This window comes from Rattus rattus, chromosome 3, assembly GCF_011064425.1.
Source record: "Rattus rattus isolate New Zealand chromosome 3, Rrattus_CSIRO_v1, whole genome shotgun sequence".
NCBI classification, from domain to species: domain Eukaryota; kingdom Metazoa; phylum Chordata; class Mammalia; order Rodentia; family Muridae; genus Rattus; species Rattus rattus.
In genome coordinates, this window is record NC_046156.1 from 187,003,964 (window position 1) to 187,012,930 (window position 8,967).

The window sequence follows — 8,967 nt, forward strand, 5'->3', positions numbered from 1 at the left end:
TCTATAGCAAATTAAGCTGCAGGAATTTAGTAGCAACCTAAATCTTAAAGGCTGATTCAGGAAATGTGGCAGAGGACTCCAAATTGGGTCAAGGAGGAAACTCTTGAAAACGTCAATCACTTGTAAACATCATCCTTGGAATTCATCATTTTGAAAAGGAAAGGATAGGTAGGATGTGTTCCCGGACCCTTAAGGGCAGGAAAGCAGGCGCACATGAAAAGGTATAGGAACAAAAGCTTGGGCATCCATGGCCTTGAGGTGTCTCCTCCCACTCCTGTGTCATGCTATCCTGGACCTGTGAAGTGCTGTGATAGTGGGAGAGGGACCCACCCACAGGGAAGCAGATCAATCCTGTTTGCAGTCCTGGTTTTTAACATGTTACCCAGATCGTTTGGCTGATCCAATGGACTGAACAGTAGGTATTAGTGTCCGTGCATAAATCCTGGTTAGTCACTGGTCCAGTGTCTACTAACACAACAAGGAAGGGATTAGTGAAGTACGAACCTAGAGCAAAGTCACAGAGGCTTCTCCTACACTTTCTAAAACCACATTGGCCTTTCTTCCTCTCTTCTCACCACGCTCTATTGTAAGTAAGAAGTAAAACCTCATCTTTCCCACTAACATGTTTCCTTTAAGGGAATTGATCGAAAAGAAAATATCGTGATGTGAAGAAGCAATCATTCTTATGTCAGATTAGATCAATTGGAACAAGACACTCTGGAGGGACATGGGCCTTTTATTAAGAACTGTGTTAATGGCAGACATTGTGTAAAATGCAATCCATTTAAGAGCAACTACCCCACTAAAGAAGGAGCCACCCACCAGTAGTTCTAGTAGAGATTCCTTTAATATCGGTCCCTGGAGTTAGGAAAAATTGGTGGAAAGAGATGATGTCATTAGAACTCACACCAACCACAGACGATCAAAACAGAGCAGATTCACAGGTGGGATAAAAGCAAAACAAACAAACAAAAGAATAGACAAGAAGAATCTCCAAGTGATGATACCACAGGGAGAGAAAGAAGCTAGACACTGAGGTTAACTGTGGGTGCCTAGAGACTCCCAGTCCTTGTGCTGTGCCCATCTGTGGAATGTCTGCTTTACCTGTGTTCCTGCCCTCCTGATAGAGCCACTTGTTACATCCATTATAAAATGTTCTAAGATTTACCTAGAGGATTTTCTTGAGTCTCCATTTCCCACTTCACGTTATTGACATTGATCAAATGTTTAACTAAGTAAATCGTGAGAGGAAAGGAAAGGCTAAAAGACGAGAAAACGAAAAACAAATACAGCCCTGGCCCTGGAAGAACTGTCGCACTTACCAACTGTTCCCAGGCAGATCTTCTGCCAAAGTCTACCAGGCAAAACGATGGCTTCGGTAGAGGGTACCCCAGGATCTAAGATCCCTTCGCCAGAAATTATCAGCAATGATTGAAGAGAAATATAAGGTAAGTGGATAATAGTTCTAAATTATTCTAAAATGGACCAGTAAGAAGATAAAGGCACTTGCCACCAAACCGAAGAACCTGACTTCAATCTGCAGAACCAAAGTGGTAGAGAAAAGGGACTTCTGCTAGTTGTCATCTGACTGCAAAACACACACACACACACACACACACACACACACTTTGTTAAGAAAGAATATAAATTTCCTTTGTATTAGGGTCAAGGAAAAGAAATTCTTTCCAAATTCCTTTGCCATTTTCTCTTCGGTTACTCTAAGAGAGCTCTCTCTGCTATTCAAAGTCCTGAAGCGTCATTTAGGATGCTTCATGCATCACTAACTGGCATGGTTACTTCAAATCTCTCCAGTGGGTTGTCGTAGGGGAAGATTCTCAGTGAGTCTCAGCACAGCTATGTCAGGCTACACTGAGTATAGAGATCACCATGGCAACGGAAGCAGAGTTAAGGAGGACAGCATTGTTGTTTCCTCATAAGAGATGCTGCAGCCTCTCGCCACCTCTTACTGTTAGAAGCTACTTTCTTCCTTTTGGTGCTTAGACTGAATTAAGCACACAGGGAAATGCTAAATATGAAATACATATGCCTCTGACTCTGTAGCTATTCATCTGGGAATGCTGAAAATATGAGTATGACTAAGGCAGAGCCTTAAAGGCTAAAGGAGATCCTGAAACTTTAAATTATTTTTTCCAAATGAGAACCTTTCAGCCACTAAAACAACAAATGAACCGTCATTTGATGAAGAAAAGCAATGCCATTGGAAACCCTTCATTTGCTCCTGTCGTGATTTCTGCTCTACTGTTTGCTCAGAAGGAGAAAAAAAAAATCCCCAAATTGACAAATTTAACCCAAAATGGATCATTCGCTCCTCTTAATCTTTTAGTCTGGCCTAAGACATAAGATGGTATCCATACATGCCTGTGTAAGCATGGTCAACAGCCTAGCCATCATAGAAGAGCCATTAAGTCTCATTCAATAACCGATCTCCCTGGCCGGAAGAACTGGGCAAGGGAGAACTGCAGCGAGTGGTCCAGGGCTGTAACTCAGTCAGTGAGCAAGGGCAAGCGCAGCTCATCTCCTCACTGTGGGACAGTAGCCCTCTTGGATCCCGGGGCTTACCGAGACAGGTCACACCTCGATACCTCCCCGCAGGACTCTAAGATGTAACGTCACAGACACAGCTGGGTTTCAGGTGAGGCTCAATTGTTGCAAACGACACCAACACTTCAATTAATGGCATCAGATTTGCCAGTGTAGTAACTATCCTTATGATGGTCCCCACCGATCCTTACTTCCTGGTAGTCACATGATCACATAATGTTTTCCCTAAGCTAGGGGCTAGAATTGTTGACTCTCTTTTAAGGGCAAGAATACAGCAAAAGGAATGAAAAACACCTAGAATCCATCCAGGACTGCTGCAGGTACTGCCTGGTTTTGTGTGTCAACTTGATGACTAGAGTCATCAGAAGCCTCGGTTAAGAAAATGCCTCCATGAGATCCAGGTCTAAGGCATTTTCTCAATGAGTGATCAATGGGGGAGGGCCCAGCCCAGGGTGGGTGGTGACATCCCTGGGTTGATAGTTCTGGGATCTATAAGGAAGCAGGCTGAGCAAGCCATGACGTAAGCTAATACGCATCGTTCCTCCTTGGCGTCTACATCATCTCTTGCCTCCGGGTTCCAGTTCTGTTTTAGTTCCTGTCCTGACATCTTCCAGTGATGGACTGTGACCTGGAAGTGTAAGCTGAATAACCTTTTCTTCTCCCTAACTTGCTTTTATGTCACGGGGTTTCGTTGCAGCAATAGGAACCCTAACTCTCTTACCCCCTGCTCTCTGTCCTGTTGCTAGCTGCCAGGTTTGAGCTGAGGAAGGCTTCCAGTTCATGGAAAGTGAAGATGACTTGGAAGTCTTTGCAACTGAATCCTGCAGGTAAGCATGTGAGTGAGTATCTGGGGCCAGACTGGGCCAAAGTCCATTCGGAGTCTGTGGATGAAACAAGGAGGGTTGAGCTTTTGTTTCCTGCCAGAATCATGCTTGGCAAGGCTAAGACTCTGGGGTGGGGGTGGAGGCCGAGGCCTGGGCCTGAGGTTTAACAGTTGCTATGTAAAGCTGTGGTCAGATCTTACAGATCCTGGGATGTGAAATGCCGGGCTTACTGTAGCAGCACATACCTTGCTAAGGAAGAATTAGAGGCATCCCTCAGGTTCCCTGTGACTCTGCGGTCTGCTCCTCCCTACCTAGTTTTTTGCTTCCTCCTTTGAGGCACATATGAGGAGCTGTGATACCAAAACTCCTCTGGCTTGGGTCTTCAGCCCCCACAGCCTTCCTAAGCCCAGCTTTTGAGTCTTCTTTTCTCATCCCGGGTCCTCCCCCTCAGAGTTGCAGGGTGAACTCAGGAAGAAGCCACTGATCTGGTTCAAATGAGCTTGGGTGTGAAGACTTCTGCTCCATCCTTCCGAGTCATACACCATGGCCGCAGCATTGTGAGAGACCTGGAGGAGGATGTACTCAGTTAAGACATATCTGGGTTCTGGGACCACAGAGACTCTGTTTTGTTTTTGAACAATTGTGTTTGGAATAATTTTTTTACATATAGCGATAAATAACTAATACCACATGTGTCCTAAGACCACGCTCTCTTGGTATTTTCCTTGAATTAGCATTTTTTTAAATGTCACTCTAATGAATGGTTATAATTCAATTTTGAGGGCCTCAATCAGAATTTTTAATAAAATGGAATAGAGTAGAACAGACCTAAATGATAAAAGATGAACAAATACAGTTTATTTTTTATTGTTTATTATTAGTATATATTTCAAATGTTAGGTTGTGATGTAAAATGTATTTGGTAGGGGTTATCAAAAAATGTTTGAGAGCCACATTTCCAGATGGAAATTGGGGAAAAAATCATATCTGAAAAAAATAATTAAGTTCTCTTCCCACTAGGCAAATGGAACTAAATTTTAAAGCTTGTTTCAAGGCTTACCATTGTTAAACTTAACCCCTGCAGCACATTGATTTTCTCTGTCCTCTTAAAAGAAAAAAGAAGAATGCACTGTCAACCATACTGCCTCATGATAGGTTATAATAATAATCTAAGTCTCCATGTTCAGGTAAGCAGACCCTATGCGTTTCTCTTAAAAGAGAAGCAAGATCCTGGAGTCCTGGTGATCTAAGAACCTGTGAGTCTATGGATCTCTCCTCCACTGGTCCTAGCACAGTTAGTCTAAGGCGTACAAAGGGAGGTACTGGAGTCATTTTTGGTGATGGGGGTTTTCAGCAACACCAAGTACCATAATGAACTCTTTGTGGTAGCTAAGGACTGCTGCTTCCTTCCAAGATACTGCCCTCCTAATCCCCGGAACCTGTGAATACTACTTTATATAGAAATAGCATCATTTCCACTGTAACCAAGGTAATGACTTCAAGATGGGGAGATTTGCCTGGATTATCAGAGTCGAGCCTAAAGACAATTCCGTGCTCTGATGTAAGCACAGCAAAGGAGCTTTGTGACAGGCAGGAGAGCAAGAAGCCATATGGCCTCATGGTAGAGCTCAGAGAAATGCTGTCACAAACCCAGGACACTTTTGGCCCCAGAGGCTGAGAGAGGTAAAAGATGGATTTGCTCTTAGAAGCTCTTTAACAGTACAGCTCTCCTGGCACCTTTGTCTCAGCCTGGTGATAATGGCTTTGGCATTCGAGAGTCTAAGACCTCAGAAAACAAATTCTTACTCATTTGTACCACCACATTTTTGGTGATATGTAGCAAAGGCAGGAGCTGTAGTAATGGAATGGGCTTCTTAATACCATCTGCACCTTGGGGTCCTGTAACAGGCAACCTAATGATGAGCTGTGTATTGTATTGACATTTAGAAATGTTTCTTTCATGAAACCTTTCTATGCACCTTTTCTGAAAATAACCTGAAATTCTGTGGCCAACTTTATCCTGAAGATAAGCTCGTCTGGTTAGTTCTTGTGTACTAGCTAATATTACTAGCGCAGTCATTTTGACGAATAATTTTGGTAGCCATTGACTCTCAACATCCGTACCATTTGTAGTGACCTTGGTACCACTGATCTTGATCATGTTCCTTAGATACAGAGCCTGAGACAGGGATCCTTGCTCAGATAATTGATTAGCTATCAGGAATCAGGAAAAAACAAAACCAGACACGGTCCCCACCAGAGATTGAATCTGATCTGGTTCTATGGAAAGGCTTTGGATCGCAAAGTTAGTTCCATATGAAGAAAGGGGCCTAGCCCTTATGTGCACACTCTGTAAGATGCTGGGTGACCGAGGTAAGGGTGTGAATAAAGAATTGGGGCTGTGAGGCTATTGTCTGCTAGGAAAAGGATGACTTGTTCTGTAGGATTTTTGTAGAGAGTGGCTACAGGTGCTTTAACAGACCTGCTCATGGCAAATAGTACAGGCAGGTTTTTCTCTTTTACCCCTTTTCCTCTCCCTTGCTAAAACCATTACATTCCTAAAGCTAGCACCCAAGGTCTATTTCCTTATTTGGTCACCTAATTCCTGAGACAAAACACCAGGGTTTAACAATCAAAATTCATGATTTGGCTAATAGTGACCAATCAAATAAAGTCACATACAACATATTAAATATATTAAAACTACTGTTACAGAATGCAAAGCTCTAAATGGAACATGTACACTATACCCCCTCCTCTCATAGTTCAGGGGTCATTGCAGAAGTGGGAAGAGTGGACATAAAGTATACCATTCCTAGACAGGGAGCTATTCTCAGTTAGCTACTGCAGGTAGGGGGAAGAAGGGAAGGAGAGAGAAAGGAGGGAAAGAAGAAAAAGGGTGAGGAGAGGGAGGGAGAGAGAAGGAGAGGGAGAGAGTTCTAAGTGTGTAGACCCTGGTAAGCTGACCAGGCTCCAAAGGAAGCCCAGACATCCAAGAATATTTGGGTAGCACAAGTTGGCCTTGATGGATCTATAAAGAAAGAATACAGCACAAAGTTGAGTAGGTAGGGAAAGGGGATAGATCTGGAAGGTGGACCTGGGGAATGGATCTGGGGGATGGATCGGAGAAGCATTGGAGGAAGGCATGAATATGATCAAAGCATATGAAGTTCTTGAAGAAACCAATATGATATTTAACAGTTACTATTTATTAGATTAAGAAACACCTTTTTTAAATTCTTTCATTGGCTAGAAGTTTTGAAATTGTGTGCGTTGAACCTGATTGAACCTATTTGCTACTTGTCTCGAAGATGGTTAAACTGCTTAAGTTATTAAACGCTGATGAGTTATGACACTATGTTTTCTTAAATTGAAGTAATCACACATTTAAAAAAGTAAAGTCAACTTTTCCATATAAAAAAGTTTATGTTTTTTAAAGTGTGTTCATGGATAAATTTGATCTTTTTCTCCATTTGCCTCAAGCCTTTTTTATTTAGCTTGAGTATCCTGGTTATATAAGATTCATAAGTTATGATGTCTTTCTTTTTTCTAGCTCTTTGAAAGAACTTGACTATGAGAGAAACAATCTGTCTTTTTGAGTGTTTTAGTATAATTTTCATTTAACTGTCAAAAATAAACACAATCATTGTTACTAAAGCTTATACAATGTATAACTATTAACCATATTGTATAGCTATATTTAAATTATTCCTAACATATTAACCAAATGAGTATACGTGAGGATTAGATAATCCATTAGATACAATTAGATACCATTAGATAATAATATTCGTGGCACACCATTGCATCTTTGCAAGTCTCATTTGTTATAAAAACAAATGTGACTTTCTTCTACAGGGCAACCGTGGACCGATACTGGTCTCACACAAAGCTTTCAGGACCCACCACATAAACATGGAGGTAGCCACATGTTCCTATAGATCCTTTCAATGGCCTTTCTAGGCAAGGAACGGCCACAAGCCAAACATAGCAGAGGCATATGGTTGTATCAAAATCCTGGTTGGAGCACAAGACTAAGGCGTGACCCGTATACAACCTAGATAGAACTGAGGCTGTTCTGTTTGCTCTTAGGCAGGAAGGATGAAGCAACAGTGAATCAAATGGGGTGTAAATTCCAAACTTCATGTGGAAAAATGTGTGACCTTCAAAACCCAGATTTTGATCATTTAAATCCAACATTCCTTAGCAAGTCTTTAAAGCTTAATAAATGCCTGGTGGGTTTCCAAACATCCCTAAAACATGCTAAGCTGTTGCGTTTGCTGAAGTAAGCTGAGAGCAAGGGCCTGGGTGGAGATCCAGAACATCAGATGGAGAATGGAAGCCACATGGTCACGGAGAAGTTACCATTGCATGCTGAATGTCCTATGACCCCTAGTATCCCCACATACAACACACTCAGGACTGTTCTTAACTGGAATCTGGCGGGTTCTTGAGTTTCCAAACCTGATAAAGGAAAAATGCATCTAAAAGATGTAGACAGTCAGAGAATGACTATATCATCCACGTTGGCACTGTAGACTAATTCCTTTTTAAAAGATCATTTAAAAACAAAATATGCATAGGAAAAATATGCTTTGTCAGTTTGGATGAGAAATGTCTTTCATAGGCTTCTGTGTTTGAAGACTTGGTCCCCGGCTGGAGGCATTGTTTGGGGAAGCTCTAAGACCTTGGGAAATAGCTTTTTGGGGGGCGTAGGCTTTGAACATGCTGTAGAGTGTTGGTTCAGGCCAGGACTCTCTGCTTTCTTGCTGCTTGAGATATGAGAACTCCATGTTTCATGTGTTCGTTGCCCTTAACTCTGAACCAGAATAAACCTCTCCTCCCATAAGATGCTTACCAGGCATTTTGTCATGGTGATAAAGAAATTATCTCACCATTTATTTCACAGATAAAGTCCACCTGGATACCAAAAAGTAGAACACAGAGAGTAATGGGAAATGGTGATCTTTTAAGTTTTTGGATTTAAAAATCAACAGTTTACTCATGTTTTTCATGTACCTCAAAATAACATTTAAAATTTTTTTGGTAATCACAACCTACAACTTTAGATCCCTTTTCCTGTTGGCTTCTCACACAAATTGAAATGCGCTGGACTTCCTTTGGCATAGCCTCAGTAAAGATCGTACCCCTGTACAAACATAGGCTAGCAAGTGTCAAGGACTCTCAAAAATCATTTTGAAGGACATTTTTGAGTATCCTAGGGAATTTCTTTCTCCTGATAGGGCTGCTAGAAAAATTTTAGAAGCCCACAATCTATTTGCATTCTAAAACTTAATGCAAATAGCTATGTGAATATTCCTTACTTAACATTCTCTTGAAATTAGGACGAAAGAAGTATTTTTTCAAAATGCGTGGGAGATCCAGAGGACTAAGATATCTCCTGTGAGATTATGTCTTCTAGAAACGACAGGGCAATTATACACTTAATACCTCAACAACATGGCTGCCCAAACAGGACCCAGATAATGCCATCACAAATAAACTGCTATTGTGGAGGGAAGTCTCATGGGGCTCTATCCTAGACAAGGAGCTGTAGACAATCAATCAACAACAACCGAGA